Source organism: Nicotiana sylvestris, chromosome 8 (assembly GCF_000393655.2).
Source record: "Nicotiana sylvestris chromosome 8, ASM39365v2, whole genome shotgun sequence".
Classification (NCBI taxonomy): domain Eukaryota; kingdom Viridiplantae; phylum Streptophyta; class Magnoliopsida; order Solanales; family Solanaceae; genus Nicotiana; species Nicotiana sylvestris.
In genome coordinates, this window is record NC_091064.1 from 32,957,002 (window position 1) to 32,977,562 (window position 20,561).

Sequence of the window (20,561 nt, forward strand, 5' to 3'; positions counted from 1 at the left end):
TTGGTAAGAAGCAGTTCGTGTGTGCCTAATTTATTTGAAAAGTACTTCTAAGCAGCAATTAGTGTTTGATCAAGTTTTTAAAAACTGCTTCTAAGTATATTTTTTCCAAAAATATTTTTCAAAAAAGTAGAAAGTGTTTTTAGAGAGAAGCTACTTTTTTCTTCTTCTCCAAAACTGCTTTTGCTTCTACTCAAAAATAACTATTTTTCCTTTAAAAACTTGGCTAAACATTTGAACTTTGAGAAAAAAAAAGTACTTTTTTTTTCAAATAATTAAAGTGCTTTTGATTTAAAGAAACTTGACCAAACAAGCTATAAGAAAACTTTCTAGAGATTGTGGGAAGTGGTTTTAAGGAATCTTATTAACAAAAAATGAGACAAACATTACCGATTATTCTTTTTCTTATTGGTCCAACTAATTTGACTTTGTGCAATTAGAAGGGGTAACATGCTCCCTGGCAGGAGGTTCTTTAATATATACCTCGGGCACTTTTATCAACAGGGACATACGTAAAACTTTTAGTAAGAAGTGACTATATTCAAAGAAAAGAAGAAATTATAAGAATGTTATATTAAGATAAACACATTTTTTTGTTGTTCCAGAAATTGCAATTTTGCGGGAGGAGGATGAGTAGTTTTTCCAAAATTTGCATTTTGAGTTGGATTTTTGAATACAAAATAGACGTTTTCATTTCAAGTGCTACAATCTAGTTACAGCTCTTTGGTTTTGTTGCTTTTTACCATATAAGAGATTAAAAATTCAACTTTCGACTTGAATCGAACCCCCGATCTGAAGTATATAATAGAGGAGCCTGACCGTTAAACCAAGTAGCGCTAGACGTATATTATTTGTATTTTTTTATCCATATATATAGATTTTATGACAAAGCGGTGCTTCACCTAAGATAAATCCGCAAGGTTTTTCGTTCTTGAGGCCATTAAATATATCAAATTAAATTGAGGTCGTACAAATTTCAACCATTCAACCCACACCATAATTAGTGGTGACCATTTACTAGTCAATTGCATCAATATTAAAGAACATACCACATCTAGATATCCTAGCTAGTAGGCATGTGAGAACTTGTTGCTTCTAAAATGAAAACTTTAGAAGTAACCTGCCCTAATGTAACCCCTATATGAGGCATGCAAATATGCAATGAGCTAGAACAAAGTAACATTTTGCCTTTCATATTATAACTTTCCTTGGGCATCCTAGCTAGATTGTTATCTAATTTTGTTTTGCTTGGGCTTTTATAAACTATAATCGTCTTGTTACCTGAGATAAAGACGGTATAATTGAACAAATAACTCCAATGGCCGCTTAAAAGATTACATTTAAGTCAAAGTATACGAGTTTGAATCTTAATCCTCCTATAACCATGCTGCCTAGCTAGTTACAATTTTTTATATTTAATTGCTATTAATAATGCAAAAGAAATTACATATACCTCATTGAGGTTGTGACTTATAACACAATATATATCTCTTGTAATTTTGATTATTACACAAACCTTACGTTTCAAAAATTATGTTTAACAATCTTTAATATGATATTCAAGGGGGACTACTTGCCTCTTATTCTTTAATTCTATTCTTGTGTCATAACACTATATTTTCATATATTTTTTTATTATTAATTTAATTAAACCATCCTCATTGGACTTTTTCAAGTAATTTTTGCACACTTCAAAAGATGAATAAAATAAAATAAAACAATTCAAGAACATATTGCTAACTTACAAGAAAGAAATACAACAACAGCAACGATTCATACTACAACATTATGCATTTATAGCTATAAAATATATTGTAGCTAAATATAAATTTTTTTGTAGCTAAACACTTTAGCCACAATTTTTGTCTGGTAACATTCGTAGCAAAAAGTGGCGTAACTAAAAGTTATATAGCTACAAACTTTACATGACCCATGACTAAGGACTAATACTTATTACTATGAAAATTTTCTGTGTTCTAGCTGTGATGATAATACATTCTTTCCACGGAAAAGATGATTATAACAATAATTTTATTCTATTGCCACGACAAGTAAAATGTATAGCTATCTTTATTTTGTAGCTACAAAATGTTGTATTGTAGCAAAAGATTTAATTTATTTGCCTCGTAACTTTAAATTTTATGGTTATTTCTATAGCTTAGTTTCATAGCAATAGTACTCGTATTCAGCTACGGATAAAAAATTCATAGCAACACAAATATTTTCTTATTATAGCTAAAAATTCATACTTTTAGCCATGAAAGATATCTTACTATAGCAAAATATTTTTTTTATTTGCTACAAAAAGTAAAAATATGTAGCCATGTTCGTGATACGTAGAATTATAGATATATTTTGCTATAGTAAGATATTTTTTTATTTTCTACAAAAAGTAAAAATATGTAGCCATGTTCGTGTTGCATATATATATATATATAGCTAAAATTCAATACTTTTTTGCCACAAAACACAAAATTGTTACAAAAGATTTTCTTCACTTTCTATGAAAATAAAATGTATAGCCATATTTATACTATGGGACAATTGTATATATGTTTTGCTACAATTCAAAAATTCATAGCTACTAATTGAGAATTTTGACTCAAATAATGTTAGCCACAATAATTCATATAATGTAGGTAAGAATCTATTTTTGGCATGAAATATACGTTTAATTTTAATTATTTAATAAATACAATATTAAAAAAACTTAATTAATGTTCAACAATATCATGGAATATTATTTTACTCAAACATATCAATAAGGTTTTACAAAAAAAAAAAAAAATATTCATGTCCCGTCAATCTTGTTCCTTCCATCACTACTCCAAAATCTGCAACAACAAAATATATATAAGAAAATAGTACAACTAAGTATTTGTGATTGAATATTTTTTTTCTTCAACTGTAGTGCTTCATTATCAGGCAGAAAACAGACAACATACCTTAATTACTAGTTTTACAATTTAATCCTCTTAAATCATGCTACATTGTGGGCGTTAATATAAGCCTTTCTATCAACTAACATATCCCGGAAAAAATCCTGTGAAGAAAACTAAAAATGACTTTACATGTCTGTATATGGTTAAAATCGGGCCTACTCGATTTCACCATTTGATCGAGACCAGGGAGTTGCATCGAAGGTCGGCCTCGTAATGTATTAGACCAGAGCACGAGGACAAGGTACCGAGTTCGAGAACCAAGGTGCATGTCAAGATCGAGGCCAGTAGCGATCAAGACAAAATAGGGCGGACTTCGAGCAAAGCGCAATAATAGAAAAGTGAGATATCCGTGACCAATCGAAGATCATGGCGGAAATCTCGGAACAAATCAAATCAAGGGCGGTTGTTTAGGCTAATCATGGGATTTACTTCGTAATTAGAATTGTACCATAGATAAGATTTCTAATCATTTTGTAGATACCTTATATTCACGCATATCAAAGCAATACAACACTTGCTTACTGGCTTATATTCTTGTTTATCTCTTAATTATTTGGTATCGACCAGTTCGAGGGCATCATAGCTCGAGGGCTGAATTACGTTTCAACACTTGTTTGCTTTATCTCATTGTTAATTTTTATTGCTAATCTTCGTATTCATCAATTGATATTAGGTGAAGTCACGTGTCCTTAAAACCACATTATAAGTTTAATTGTTATCCAATTTTTAGGGTAAACAGTTTGGTGCCCACCGTGGGGCTAAGGATAATAGTGATTGCCTGATATTAATTCCCATAACACACACTACTTTACGCTTGTTTTCATAAGTGTCTTTGATTTCAGGAATCAACATGTCAAACTCTCAAGTAGCACCCACACACATGGACAACGGCCTTGGTTTTCATGGCGAGAACGAAAACATAATCGCCCCGGAAAACGGAGTACCTCCAGTCAACCCCAATAGACCACCGACCATAGAACCAGTCGATGTCAGCTCTCATATCGCCACTAATGGGAATTTGGGCATCGGCCTTGGAAATAGCATCCGCAGAGATGCCCGAGAAGCCGACCAGAATGCACAAAGCGGTGAAAAGGGCAGAATTAGCCTTCAAATGATATTCGAAATGTTGTAGACTCAATAAGATACGATAGCACAACTCCAAAATCAAAATTGAGCACCAAACAGAATTGAGCTCGAAACATCACAAGAGGTTGTTCATAGAGTCGAACATGTACCGGAGAAATCGAAATCCAATGAATTGGGAACTAACCCCGCCATTATGAAGATGCTTGAGAAGCTCACTAAACGGATCGAATCAGGTGAAAAGAAAATCGAGGCTAATGATAAAAAGGTATAAATGTACAGCTCACGGGTTGACTAAATACTGGGGGCACCCCCGATCCTAAAAGGTTTGGATTCGAAGAAGTTCGTGCAGAAGCCTTTTCCTCCAAGTGCGGCTCCTAAGCCCATCCTGAAGAAATTCTGTATGCCAGAAATTTCCAAATAAAATGGGACCACCGACCCTAATGAGCATGTTACTTCTTATACATGCGCAATAAAGGGGAATGACTTAGAAGACGATGAGATCGAATTCGTTCTATTGAAAAAGTTTGGAGAGACTTTATCGAAAGGAGCGATGATATGGTACTATAATTTGCCGCCCAATTTCATTGATTCCTTCTCCATGCTTGCGGATTCATTCGTAAAGGCACACGCCGTAGCGACAAAGGTTGCAACTAGGAAGTCAAACCTCTTCAAAGTGAGACAAAAGGACAATGATATGTTAAGGGAATTCGTATCTCGATTCCCATTGGAACGCATGGACCTACCCCCGGTCATAGAAGATTGGGTTGTCCAAGCTTTCATTCAAGGCTTGAATGAGCGAAGTTCGATAGCATCACGACAACTAAAGCAGAATTTAATTGAATATCCAGATGTGACCTGGGTCGATGTGCATAATCGATATCAGTCGAAGATCAGGGTCGAGGATGATCAATTGGGAACCCTTTCCGAGCCTGTTTACTCAAATAGGAATCTCGGCAGAATTCAAAGGGACATCGACAGAGAACCCCAATCTAACAGAGATTGTTACCAACCATATAGCGCAGATCGTAAAAATAACGACCCAGGACATAACTCCGCTTGAAATGATTGAAGGAATGATCGAGGACAGATCTCCCGAGGGCTCATGAGTAAAAATGTCTTCAATAAACATGTCGACCCACGGAAGCACCGCGACTATAAGAATACAACCTCAGCATCAATGCGTCAGGTATTGTATTAGCCATTGAACGGATCAAGGATACTAGATAGACCAGGCCCCTACAGACCGACTCAGCTCAAAGGAACCCTAATCAAATGTGCAAATACCATGGTACCCATGGTCACAAAGCCGAAGATTGCACACAACTGAGGGAGGAGGTAGCTCGTTTATTCAATGAGGGTCACCTTCGAGAATTCTTAAGTGATCGAGCCAAGAACCATTTCAAAAACAGAGATTCAAACAGACAGAACAAACAGGAAGACCCACATCATATAATTCACATAATCGTTGGTGGGGTCGATATTCCACAAGGATCGGTATTTAAATGCACCAAGGTGATAATCACAAGGGAGAAGCAAACTCGGGACTACTTACCAAAAGAAACCTTGTCTTTCAACGACGAGGATGCAGAAGGGATCAAATAACCTCAGAACGACGCACCGGTAATATCTATCCTTATGAATAAAATTCAAGTTAAACGTGTGTTGATTGATCCAGGTAGCTTGGCAAATATTATTCGATCAAGGGTCGTAGAGCAACTCGTCCTCCAAGATCAAATCGCGCCTGCAGCTCGGGTACTTAACGGCTTCAACATGGCAAGTGAAACCACCAAAGGGGAAATCATTTTGCCAGTAAATATGGCCGGGACCATCCAAAAAATAAAGTTCAATGTGATCGAAGGCGACATGAGGTACAACTCATTGCTCGGGAGGCCTTGGATCCATAACATGAGGGCAGTACCCTTGACGCTTCATCAAGTCCTGAAGTTTCCAACACTAGAAGGAATCAAAATGGTGTACCGTGAATAACCCGCCACCAAAGAAATGTTTGCAATCAATGAGGTAGAACTAATGTCGGTGCTTTAATCAGCAAAGGAATTGGAGTCGAAGGGAAAACGAGAAGTCAAATAGCAATCATAGTCACCTGCCTTGGCCCGATCGGAGGAGCAAGAAACTTTCGAGGATGATGATTATATGATACCTTGAACCTTCATAATCCCTGATGATTCCAATACAACGAAGTCAACTGTCGAAGAGTTGGAACAAATCATACTAATCGAGCATCTGCCCGATCGAAAGGTATACTTGGGCACGGGGTTAACTCCCGAGCTCAGGGAAAAAATCGTTCAATTCCTTTTAAATAACATGGATTTTTTTGCTTGGTCCTACCTAGATATGACAGGGATCCCACTGGAGATCACTACGCATCGACTGAGCTTGCATTCATTAAAGACGAGGTAACAAAACTTCTCAATATAGGATCTACGGGAGGTAAATATCTTGAATGGTTAGCAAACGTATTTGTAGTCCCTAAAAAGGGAAACAAAATTAGAATGTGCGTAGACTATAAGGATTTAAACAAGGCATGCCCTAAAGATTCTTTTCCTTTGCCGAGTATCGATCGCATGATCGATGCCACGACCAACCACGAGATCCTTAGTTTTATCGATGCCTACTTCGGGTACAATCAAATACAAATGAACCCGGAGGATCAGGAAAAGACTTCATTTATCACTAGATACGACACCTATTGCTATAATGTAATGTCGTTCGGACTAAAAAATCTTGGTGCTACTTATCAACTCCTAGTAAATCGAATGTTCGAAGAACAAATAGGTAAATCAATGGAGGTTTATATTGATGACGTGCTAGTTAAGTCGCTGTGAGCAGAGGACCATTTGAAACATTTGCAGGAGACTTTCAACATACTAACAAAATACAACATGAAGCTCAACCCAGAGAAATGTGCATTCGAGGTCGGTTCGGGCAAGTTCCTCGGCTTTATGGTACCAAATCAGGGGATTAAAATCAACCCCGATAAAATCAAGGCAATCGAAGACATCACGGTTGTTGATAATGTCAAGGGTGTACAAAGGTTAATAGGGCACATAGCCGCCTTGGGTCGATTTATTTCAAGGTCCTCAGATAGGAGCCACCGGTTCTTCTCAATGCTTAAGAAAAAGAGCAATTTCGCATGGACCCCGGAATGTCAATAGGCATTGGAGGAACTCAAACGATACATGTCAAGCCCGCCATTACTTCACACCCCAAAGGCGGATGAGCAACTTTACATATACTTAGCAGTCTCAGAGATAGCGGTAAGTGGGGTCTTAGTTCGAGAAGAACAAGGTACGCAATTTCCTGTTTATTATGTTAGTCAGACCCTAGGTGAAGCCGAGACCCGATACCCACACTTAGAAAAATTGACGCTTGCTTTAATAAGTACCTCTAGGAAATTAAAACCATATTTTCAATGTCACCATATTTGTGTTGTAACCACTTACCCCCTTCGCAATATTTTGCACAAGCCCGAACACTCGGGCCGATTGGCCAAATGGGCCGTCGAGATCAGCGGGTACTATATCGAGTATCAACCCCAAACGACCTTCAAGTCTCAAATCTTGGCAGACTTCGTGGCCGACTTCGCACCAGCCCTCGTACCCGAGATCGAAAAGGAACTATTATTAAAATCGGGTACATCATCGAGGGTGTGAACCCTCTTCATGGACGACCCTTCAAGGTTAGGGCTAGGCATCTTTTTGAAGCCACCCACAGGTAATACAATTAGGCAGTCTATCAAACCTTCGAAACTAACTAACAATGAGGTCGAGTATGAGGCCATGATTGCAGGTCTTGAAATAGCTAAGAGCTTGGGGACGGAGGTCATCGAGGCCAAGTGCAACTCTAAACTTGTGGTAAACCAAGTCAACAGAACTTTCGAGGTCCGAGAAGATCAAATGCAGAGGTACTTGGACAAACTACAAGTGTCTCTACATCGATTTAAAGAATGGACCTTGCATCACGTACCTCGAGAACAAAATAGCGAGGGCGATACCCTTGCAAATTTGGGGTCGTCGATCGAAGATGGTGAACTTAGCTCGGAGACTGTCGTACAACTTTCGAGGTCAGTAATCAAAGAAGGACATGCCGAAATAAAGTCCACAAGTCTATCCTGGGGTTGGAGAAATAAGTACATCGAATACCTAAAGAACGGGAAGTTTCCATCAGATTCTAAAGAATCAAGGACTCTACGCACAAAGGCCGCACGGTTCACATTGGCCAAGGATAGAACACTGTATAGGAGAATGTTCGATGGACCATTAGTAAAATGTTTGGGACCAGGAGATACCGACTACGTTCTACGAGAAATTTATGAGGGCACTTGCGGAAATCATTCCGGTGTCGAGTCATACGTTAACAAAGTCATCAGAACAGGATACTATTGAGCCGATATGGAAAAGGACACTAAAGAATTTGTTCGAAAAAGCAACAAACGTCAAAGGTACACGCCGATGATCCACCAGCCCGGAGAGCAACTCCACTCAGTCCTATCCCCATGGCCGTTCATGAAATGGGGGATGGATATTATTGGCCCCAGGTAAAGCTAAATTCATTTTGTTTATGACTGACTATTTTTCTAAGTGGGTTGAAGTATAGACCTTCGAGAAAGTGAGAGAAAAAAAGTCATAGACTTCATATGGGACCACATTATATGACGATTTGGAATGCCTTCCGAGATCTTATGCAACAATGGAAAGCAATTCGTCGGTAGCAAAGTGACAATGTTTTTTGAAGACCACAAAATAAAAAGGATTAAGTCAACATAGTATCATCCTAGTAGGAACAGACAGGCCAAATCGATGAACAACAAGACTATCATCCAATATTTGAAGAAAAGATTGAATGAAGCCAAAGGAAAATGGAGAGAAATATTACCCGAGGTCCTTTGGGCGTACCGAATAATGTTGAAATACAATATAGGGGAAACATCATTCTCTTTAGTCTATGGTGAGGAAGCTATGATTTCGATCTAAATCGGAGAACCTAGGTTCATGTTTCGGTATGCAACAAAGGATTAAAATTACGAGTCTATGAATACGAGCCTCGAATTGCTAGATGAAAGACGGGAAGCGCCCTCGTTCGAATGACCATACAGAAACAGCGGATCAAAAGGTATTACAATCGAAGAGCCAATCTTCGACACTTTAAGATCAGGGACTTAGTTCTGAGAAAGATCACCCTCAATACTCGAGACCCAAACGAAGGAAAACTTGGCCCGAACTGGGAGGGACCGTATCAGGTCCTTGATATCGTCGGAAAGGGATCCTACAAACTCAGCACGATGGACGACAAACAATTACCAAACAATTGGAATGTATCAATCCTCAAAAGATATTACTGCTATGGTACGACCTTTCCCATTTTCATTTACATCTTGTACTAACCTAGTGCAGGTGTTCAATCGAAGACATCGGAGGATTCTTCATCACAAAGTCCTTAGGTCTGAAAGCACAGGTTTCACTCTTTTTCTCTTAGACCGGTTTTTGTCCCAAGTGGGGTTTTCCTGCGAGGTTTTTAATGAGGCAACCATTGTTCGTGCTAACTTAGAGCAATTCAAAAGTATCCGAGGCTTCTTTACAATCAACCTCGAATACAGAGGGCATTACCCTCGGATGTTAACTATGTTACAAGGAAGGTACTTCATGTCGACAGGGTCTCGGAAGGTAAAACTTTGTAAGGGCAAAACGGTCAAACGAACCATGTCCATGTAGATTACTCGAGCCCTGAAGGTAAACACGTATGCATGTGTAATCTATTGAGAGAAGTATTTTTCCTTGCCAAATATTTCGTGCCTTAGAGAAAATTTAACTTTACAATTTCTTACTTTTGGTCTATTGTGGAAACAGGCATAAGGGCTGATCACAACTGAAGTTCAAACAACATACCCCATACTCGGGGACCGCCATCTGATAAATCAATGTAATCGAACTACTAAAACTCGAGATCATAAGACCTTAAAAAGGAAACCTTTGTTTCTATAGGCCACGACCGCCCCACTTGGGGACTGACACTTCGAACAAGTTCGAAGTGTCATCGGGCAACAATCCCAAGAGGCAAATCCCAAGTCAAAGGTTACGGCCAAACCAACACGGCTCGGAGACTTACGAATTTCATAATAAAACAGGCTTCATAAATCGGTTAAAAGGGCTGCCCTCGACAAAATTGTAAAGGGTTTCGATAATATCAACCCTCGAAAACCCTATGGGGTACCGGATTGTTCGAACTCTCGAACAACCCTATTTCATGCTAAGGCATAACATATTTTTATATGATTAACTTCTTATGCCGAAAAGGGAAAAAAACCATTCTTTTGAGGCCATATCAGCCTAATTCAAGAGCCGAAGGACCATTCCATTTTTTGAGTTATGCTCACTCAACTAAAACCTAAGGGTCATCGTTCAATTATAAAGACTACACTAGTCCAACTTCGATCAAATTGCCCAAACCTTGTACTTACGAAAGTTTTCAAGACATTGACGAAATAGAATTTGCATGAGAAAGAAATTGAAATAAAGACAAGTCAGAGAGAAAAGAGATCTTTTATATATATGAAAATATTTACAAAGACAGATTAGGGTCTTACACCAAAAATTCAAAAAAGAAAAATACTAAGTTTCCTCAGGAGCTACATCCTCGCCATTGGGATCTCCTCTGCTCTCGGATCCACTTACGCTCCCGGAATCATCATCATCAGAAGAGAGAAACGTTTTGGCATCAGCCTCAAGCTCATTCGCATTTTCGATCTCGACAGCAAGGTTAAAGCCACGAGCATGAATCTCCTCAAGAGTCTCTCTTCGAGACTAACACTTGGAATGCTCGGCAACCCAGTATGCTCGAGTCTGAGCAGCATCAGCAACTTCTTTTGCTCGAGCTTGAGCAACCTTGGCGTCAGATGGATAAAAATCCACGATCGCCTCAGCATCGGCCTTAGTCGTCTCAACCTCAGATTTCGCCCCTGCAATCTCCGTGTCCAACCGAGCCTGCAGCTCCTCAATTTTCTTGGCTTGTTCCAAGTTCTTATTTTTCATGCCTTGGAGCTGGCTTTCGGTTGAGGATAACTGAGCTCGAGTAGCCTCTTTCTCTGAGGCAAGGTGGTCCATCTTTGCTTCTACACTGCAACCTCCGCCTTCACCATATCTACCTCTCCTCGGAGTTACATGATCGTTTCGTGCAACCGCTGGATCTGTGAGATCGAATCATTAGCCATCACTCTCAAACCGAGGTCATGAGCATCTAAGACTTTATTTACTTGCTCAGTCAGTTCACTTTGTTCTTTCTGGGCCATGGCCAGCTCAGCTCGGAAGCCTTTGACTTCTTTTTCTCTTTGCTCATCGAGAAGCCTGAGAGCATTTTTCTCCTCGATAAGCCCTTGAATTTCAGCCTCATATTGGCTCAACTTTCTTTGGGACTTAAAGAAAGCCTCATGATGAAGTACCGAGGCCTACACAAATAGAAGGGAAATAATTAGACAAGGAGAGAAAAACACAAGTATGAAGACCGGCGTTAACAAAGAAATAGGGCTTACCCGATTCAAAGCTTGCTGGGCTTCATTGAAGAGACATGGTTCTCCCACCTCGTCCATCAAATCTTGATCTTCCTCAGTGACCAAACCTTGAAGGTAACTGGCCACCCCTACGGGGGCGGCAAAAACTCGTGCATCCTCCAGGACCGTAATAATGATGGTCTGTTTGCACTTAGGATCAACACTGGGGGCTGGAAATTGGCTAGTCAATCTAAAACTCGAGAAGATTCGCCCAAGCTCCTCCTCGGTATGTCCAAGTCATTCAAGCCAGGGACATCATCAACCCCGGGAAAACAACTTTGGAAAAGGTCCTCCCCTCCGAGGCACCTTCTACTTGAGGGGCCTTCATGGCCTGAGCCTCCCGAACTTCCCCTTCTGAGAATGAAGGAAGCGGCGGGGAGTCTCTGATTTCTATTGCCCCAAGTGAATCACTTGGGGCGTTCTCTTTATTTCGAAAGGCCTCGGAGCCGACCCCTTCAAACATACCCGCCGACTGGTCATTTCGACGGGAGGCATCTTCAGTCTCCAACAACTCGGGGACTTTGCTCGGGTCCTCTTACAAGACCCCCTCGGCTCGAGGATGAATTTCTCCAGCCCTCACCGACTCAAAGGCCTTTGGTACCTCGTTTTTCCTCTTCACTCGGGCTACCAGCTCGGAGTCGTCATCCTCATTTTCTTCTTCTTCCTCTCTTAGCTGCTAAACTACCTCCACAGGCAGGACGGTGGTGTCTTTTTTCGGCTTACGAGCTTTACTTTTCTTGGGCTTTGGGTCCTTAGATGTTGAGACCCTATTCCTCTTTTTATCCTTTGCCGGTTTCGGGGCGGCCGGGGGCGAAACCTCCTCCTCCCCGGATGGGGGCCTCATGACAGCATCTTGTCTGAGGCCTGTATGAAAGTAAATCAAGTGAGTATGAAAAGAAACATTTCAGCAAAAATTATCAAATACATGAAAAGGGTCTTACCATGATTTTTGGCCTCCCATCGGCCCCTAGAAAAATCACTCCATGAGTGCCCAACATACGAAGAGGTCAAAGTCAGGTTCTGAACCCAGCTCTCGAGGTTAGGAATTGCATCGGGCATCCAAGAGACCGCTACATCATAAAAAGGGATGTCGATAAGAAGAAACAAAGGAAACAAAATAATAAATGGAAGCTATAGGTGGGATTGTGCTTACACTTCATATTCCATTTCTCGGGAAATGGAATCTTCTTGGCCGGGATTATGTCAGAAGTCTTCACTCGAACAAACCAACATATCCATCTTCGATCCTTGTCCTCTTCTATGCTCAAGAACAACACCTTGGTAGCCCGACATTGAAGTCTTATTAACCTGTCTCGATAGATATGGGGGCTGTACAACCTGATGAGATGGTCGAGGGTGAAAGACATCCCCTCTACTTTGCTCATAAAGAATCGGAGCAGAATAATAATCCGACAAAAAGAGGGATGGATTTGACCTAGGATTATTTGATATTGATGGCAAAAATCAGTGATGATTGGATGAGGGCTCAGCGTGAAAGTATAAGTGTAAACACTTAGAAATACTTCCACATAGGCAGTGATGTCTTCTTTGGGGGTCGGAATCACCACCTCTTTGCCCCCCAATTGCAGTCTTTCTTTACCTGCTTAAGGAAACTCTCAGTTATCGAGCATATATATCTCGACATGAGCTCGCACCGACCAGGAATCGAGGAAGTTTTCTCGACATTGAAGTCAAAAGTAAGTTCACAACCCCCGGGAAAGCACTCCTCAAGTCGCGACTCCACCGATGTTTTATTTCCGGCCGTCCACAATGAAGAGGTTTTTTCCTTTTGAGGAACAATTTTTAACGTTTTTACCATTTTTGTGTAAGTTTATAGAGGGAATGCGATGACTTGTCTTGATGTTTGAAAGGGGATTAGCAACAAACCCTGGAGATTTTGAAGAAAGGAATAGCTTAAGAGATGTAAAAGCTTAAGTGATTAGACGAAAGTGAAAGTAAAGATTGAATCAATGAGAGATGGGGCCTATTTAAGGGATTCACGGCGATGGTTCAAAGGCACTGGTGGCCAACCACCAACTGATGCTCATTAATGACTTGGGGAACTGTACCAACGAGACATTTCAGTCACTTCCGTCGCTTACATTATGAGGATGACGTCATGAGAGCTCAAGGTACAAAATCGAAGGCTCAATTCCTTTCTTCTCATTACACTCCAAAAAATAAGGGGACTATCTATATACGATTAAAACCGAACCTACCCGATTTTACCATTTGATCGAGACCAGGGAGTTGCATTGAAGGTCGGCCTTCGTAGTGGATCAGACCAGAGCACAAGGACAAGGTACCGAATTTGAGAACCGAGGTGCCTATCGAGATCGAGACCAGTAGCGATCAAGACCAAATAGTACAAACTTCGAGCAAAGTGCAATAAAAGAAAAACGAGATATCTGTGGCCGGTCGAAGATCATGGCGGAAATCTCGGAACAAATCAAATCAAGGGTGGTTGATTAGGCTAATTATGGGATTTACTTTCGTAATTAAAAATGTACCATGGATAGGATTCTTCTACAATATGTGAGCACGTGATTTTTGCCCTATATGAAATACTCCTATAAAACCCAAGAAGATAGATTTTTCCTTAATTATTTGCCATTTTTAGGAATTTTTATAGATTTTTATTAATTGTTTGCATTTTTCTTGCATGTTTAATTTTATTTAAATCATGAAAAAATACCAAAAATGTCGCACATTGCATTTAGGATCTATTTTTATATTTTTAGGATTAATCAGTAATTATTTATTTTATAAAAATCGAAATCACAAAAATAGCCAATTTTTACATTTTTTGTCTTTTAATTTTAGTTTATTAATTTTCCTCTTTTAATTTAGAGTTAAGTGTTGTTTATAATTTTTATAATTAGCTAATTAGTTTAATTTCACACTTTTGGATAATTTAGAATTTTTAATTTTTAGGATTTTAATTAATTGGATTTTAAAATCAAAGAAAAGAAAAAAAAAACAAAGAAAGGCAAAAGTGCTATTTTGTAGCTCAAAATCGAACTGGGTCAGCTTGAAACAACCCATTTGATTTAAATTCCTAAACCATTTTTAAAGGCCAGACCATTGACCCATTAACCTTTTTCCCTCTTTGTACCCTAAATCCCTCACATTAAATAGAGCTAAGATCGAAAATCCATCAGAGACCTCACCCCTTAGAAATCCTGAAGAACGGCGCCACTGAACACACTTCTTCCTCTCGATTTTGCTCAAAAAATCATAGAAAAATCGGACTTCCTAACCCTTAAGCCACTGCTGAGCACTCTCCTCTCATCTCTCTTATTTCTGCCCACAGTCGCCTACCCCAAAACAAGAGAATCAGGAGCTGATTGGCTAAATCTCCCATCTCTATGAAAATCAGCGAAAAGATTCATTCCCTCACTCACGTTTTGGACGCGCACAACTGAAACAGAGCTGAAGAACTCGAATGGAGATTTTTAAACTCACAAATCGTAAGAAAAAAAAATGGAAGAACAGTAGAGTTTTGTAGATTGCTCCATGGTTTGGATTCGAACAATTTAAAATAGAAGTCGGGTTTATTGGCTGCTGATTTCGAATTGATTCGCTGGGCTTTCGAATTTTTCTTCCTTCGATTTGGGACTGCTGTTTGTTGAGCTTCCTTTCCCGTTCAGATTTTCTCGTTGATTTGTCTGGTTACGGATGTTTTATTATGTATTTTTCCAGATCTGTCTAGTATATAATTATGACTATTTTTGTTATCTTTTATTGCTGTTAGGATTATGTGTATTGTAATGTTAATTTGATCCCAGAAATGAAGAGTATAATGTTCAGATTCGAAAAAAATAGAATTAAAGCTTCATGTTCACTAATTTGCGTTTTAGATTCCGTTTGTTATGTGAAATTTCTTAAGTTGAAATCAATTTCTGGATCTATGTGTGGGGAAGCCTCTTTGTATTTGCTGAGTTAGCGTTTTTTTTAAGAAGTCGAATAAGATTTTTTTTTTTTTTTTTTTTTGAGTCTTACATATCACTGTCGAGATTTACCAATGCAGCTACTGTGCTTCTTTTGAATACTATTTTCTTTTGTGATTAGATTGAGTCCATACTTTGATTTTGAAGTTAGTATAACACTTCAGTTAACTAATGTGCTGGGATTCAAAAACGATTTTTCATGGATTACATTTTATTCTATTTGGTCGATTTGGTTTGAAGCCTTTCTGACTCATTGATCAAGATATATGTCCCTTTTGCCTAGAGTTGATGCAATCTCAAAGACTAGGAAATAATTCAAAGATGCTAATTGCTTTAGGCATGATCAATAATAAATTATTGTGGCCATGAATACCGTTCCCGTGGTATGGTTACGATACATGAATCTCAAGTCGGAGGTGCATTTCATGTAACCCAATTATAACAGCTTCGAATAGCAAAACCTTTTTGTTAGAATAATTTGAGGCGTGCCATGCCAAATGAAATATCAAAACCCATGACCCTCATTTAATTAATTTTAATCCTTAGAAATCGAGGCCTGCCATTTAGTTGAATTTTCTATGGCCCTCGCAAAGTTGAAAGTGCGTAATTGCTTTAGGCGCGCTATTTAAAAAATTACTTTCCTAAACTCGGGTGTGCATTTCATGTGACCCAAATCCAAATCTCAACAACGTTAAATAAAATGTGTCGCGGACCGCGGGTGCATTTCATGTGGCGTGATCCAAAGACGCGTTTAGATAATGTTGAATCTTCCTAAAATCAATTAAAAGCGGTTAATAGTTTAAAATTATACCATAGGCTAAAACATGTATTAAAATCAGATAATAGACCAATTATGATAGTTTAAGCGACCGTTCTAGAACCACGGAATCCGGGGGTGCCTAACACCTTCCCTCGGGTTAACAAAATTCCTTATTCAGAATTTTTGGTTCGCAGACTTCAAAAGAAAAGTCGAAATTTCCTCGATTTGGGATTTAAATAAACCGGTGACTTGGGACACCAGAAAACAAATTATTCCAAGTGGCGACTCTGAACAAAAATGAATAAATAATCCCATTTCGAATAATGTCACTTAAATTGGAAAAACTCCCTTGTACTACCTTCGGGTGTGTAAAAAGGAGGTGTGACAGCTCTGGCGACTCTGCTGGGGATCCAAACCCAGAACTTCGGTTCAGAGTTTAAGAATTCGAGCTTAGAATAGCTGTTATGATTGGCTTTATCTATTATCTGATTTTCTATATTTTTGAGCCTAATGTGTTAATTGCTGCTTTTACCGCTTTGATATTTTGTGAACTGTATATAAACTGCTACGAAACCCTTCTTCTCTCTGAGTCTTCTAAATCATATGGGGAGTGTGCACTTCGTGTGACTTCTCTTCTGTTTAGAGTCTTATCCAATTTAGAATGAGGTTCAGACAAGTTGCAAAGCCAGTGAAGCTTCTGTATTCCCGGTACGCTGCCCCCCCTTGGCTCGAGCTGTCCGCTCGGGTAAGCCAGGTCTAGAACAATACACCCAGGCTTTTAAACCTAGAATAACATAGCCTCATGCCGGATCCCTAGTAAGAACGTTTGTTTGCATCACGTGCATCTGACTTTGGGGACTCAACACAGGGGTTGGGTCCGTCTAGGACAGGTGTACTCAAATTAAAAAGACCATCATGATGCATCTTATGTGCTACTTGCGCATCTGTTTGTTTTGGCTTGAATGTTGACCGGCTTCTAGAATAGAGGAAGAAAATCAAAAAAAAAAAAAAATTCAAGAAAAAAAAACGTGAGAGGTAGATACCTAGAAAATTCTGAAACTCTGCCGAAATTCTGAAAAAATAAAAGTCATTTCAAAATGAGCCAAAATTTCAAGTGCCATGTTTCCCTTGTTCCGTCAAAACTGACCGAATTACACGAGTCTGATTCTCACCGGATGTGAGATACGTAGGCAAACCTCATCGGTTCCGACCCCAATTTCAAAAAATCCAAAAAATATTTTCTTTTAGTTCCTTCTTTATAAATCTTTCATTAGAAAATTAAAAAAAAAAGAAGTTTTTAAACTCAAAAATAGTTTCTTTTTTTTTTCTGAAACCTTTTATATGGAAATAAAAAGAAAAATCAATAAAAATCAAAATCCAAAATACGGGTTTCCTACATTTTAAAGTATTTTTCCAAAAAAAAAAATCAGAAATAAAAATCCAAAATATTCTTTTCTGCTTTAGAAGACTTTCTTTTGCAAATGTCCATAAATATTGAGAAATAAAAAGTTCAAAATATTTTTGCTTTTCTTTACTTTTGTAAATAAAATAAATAAATAAATGAAAAAAAAACTCAAAAATCCAAATCATTTTCTTGAAAGTCCCTCTTTCGAAAATTAAGAGGCAACATCCAAAATTCAAAAATATTTTTTCTTTCTTCTTTAGAAAAAGAGAAAACAAATGAAAATTCAAACAAAAATAACTTCCTTTTATTTTTGAAATTCCCAAAGTTCAAATCAAAAGAAAAGGAATTTTTAGAAGTTTTTCTTTCAAAAATAAAAAAAAATATTTCCTTTCTTCTTTTAAAGCATTTCTTTCAAAATTTTCAAAAAAAAAGAGTTAGTTTGCTTACTCCATTCCCAATCTTCCCGAACTACTCAAAGATCTAATTCATGCGGGGTCATGATACGTAAGCAATCCCCATCGGATTCGATCATAGCCATATAATTAACTGAGTGAAAAATAAACTGAAAAAAAGAGAAAGAAAAATTGAGTGAAAGAAAAAAGGAGAAAGAAAATAGTGGAAAAAAAAGAGTGACAAAAAAAATAAAAGAGTGACAAAAACAAAAAAGAAAAGAGAGTGCCAGAAAATAAAAGATTGGAAAAAATGAAAAAAAAATCAAGAGTGATTAAAAAGAAGCAGAAATAAAATAAAAGAGAAATTGAGTGAAAAAGAGAGTTAGTTAAGGCTGGGATGAAACATGCAACCGTTCAAACACATGGTAGAAACGTTTAACTGTTTAGGTGCATTGCATCCAAATGTGCGATTTCCTATCTGTTAAGCGTCTCAAAACTAACAAGGTTATTGGATGTGCAAATTAGCCAGGTTTTGGTGGTTGGTTTTGGTGGTAGTCTAGCCTCCCTTCCTTCACAAGATCCAAAGGCACAGATGGCCTCCGCAAGCAATTTGCCAGTCATCGGTCCTAAGAATAGCCCAGCATCAGCTATTCTGCAGCTAGAATCAGCAGCTGTTGAAGAGAATAAGATGTTGCGTCTCCGCATATTGGAAATGTGGGATGCCTGGTCTAATGGTAAGGAATCACCAAGTGCAATCCCTGGGTTCCCTGAGTTGATCCCCAGGTCGGGTGAGGTTACCAACGCCCCTGTGCCCAATTCGTTCATCCCATGCGGGCACCCTCCGATGCCGTTCAATGATCCTGGCATGCCTTCTGTGGTTCGCCCCCAGGCACTGGCTTCAAGGACACCGCCTCCAATGTTCATCTTTCAGGGTCCACAGCTTCAACCAGAAATAACATATGTGACCCCGTCCTCTTTCACTCAACCTCCGCAATATGATCTCTCGGTGGAACAAGAAAAAGTTGTTAAAAGTCCAGAGCAAGAGGAAATGGCTAGGAAGATGAAGAGCCTGGAACAAAGCCTGAAAAACATGCAAGGTCTGAGTGGCCAAAAAAGTGTCTCATACTCTGACCTCTGTATGTTTTCCCATGTCCACTTGCCAGCTGGCTTCAAGATGCCAAAATTTGAAAAGTACGATGGGCACGGAGACCCGCTCATCTGAAACGATACTGTAACCAGTTAAGGGGTACTGGTGGAAAAGAGGAGCTGCTAATGGCCTATTTTAGGGAAAGCCTTTCCGTAATTGCTTCTAAGTGGTATACGGATCAAGAAATTACTTATTGGCACGTGTGGGACGATATAGCCCAAGATTTTGTTCGCCAGTTCCAGTATAATGTGGACATCGCTCCCGACAGAAACTCTTTGTCCAATTTGAAAAAAGAAACCGCGGAAAGTTTTCGCGAATATGCTGTCAAATGGCATGAGCAAGCTGCCAGGGTAAAGCCTCCAATGGATGAAATTGAAATGGTCACTGTCTTTCTACAGGCCCAAGAGGCGGACTACTTCCAGAACATGATGTCCGCTAGGGGAAAGCTGTTTGCTGAGGTTATCAAAATTGGAGAAATGGTTGAAAATGGTTTTAAAACATGGCAAATCTTGAGTCATGCTGCTTTTAAGGCCACATCACAGGCTACTCAGAGTGGTTCGGAGAGTTTGATGAACAGAAATGGGGTTGAAGAGGGAGCCATGATAGTTTCAAGCTCGAGGGGACCCCGCAGGTCATTCAACCAATCATATGTGCCTCCTGAGGTCCCTCAACATTATTATCCCTTTCAAGATATTTCTTATGCCGTGACACCACCTCCTTATGCGATGATGAACGCGCAACCTTACCCGCAACGACAACATTATCCACAAAATCGAGCTCCACCTCCCAGAAATGCCCATCATTACCAAGCTCCATATAATCCTCAACCAAATGATCCCCAATACAATCCTCGCTCAGGAGAGCCTTTCAGAAAGAATGAGTTCACCCCTATTGGTAAATCGTATTCAAGCTTGTTCCAAAAGCTAATCAGGCTAGATCTATTGTAACCAGTGGCCCCGAACTGGCCAAACCCCGAGTCCCCCTTGCACCGAGCTGATGCTAGATGTGAATACCATTCTGGAGTAGTGGGGCACAGTACTGAGGACTGTTGGACCCTCAAAAGGGCAGTTGAAGATTTGATTGAAGCTGAAAGAATTGTTTTTCGGGATGAAGAAGCTCCTGATGTGATGAACAATCTGTTGCCTGCCCACAACATAGGGCCAATGGTCAGAATGATTTGTGAAGATGATGAATTTGATCCGGCACTGAAGGCCATTGCAGCCATTGTCGAGACAGAAGAAAAGCTAGAAAATGGTCGCCAAGCATGAAAGTTCCCCATTAGATGAGAGTCTTGGTAGCCAGTCTTGCTATCCTTTCTGCG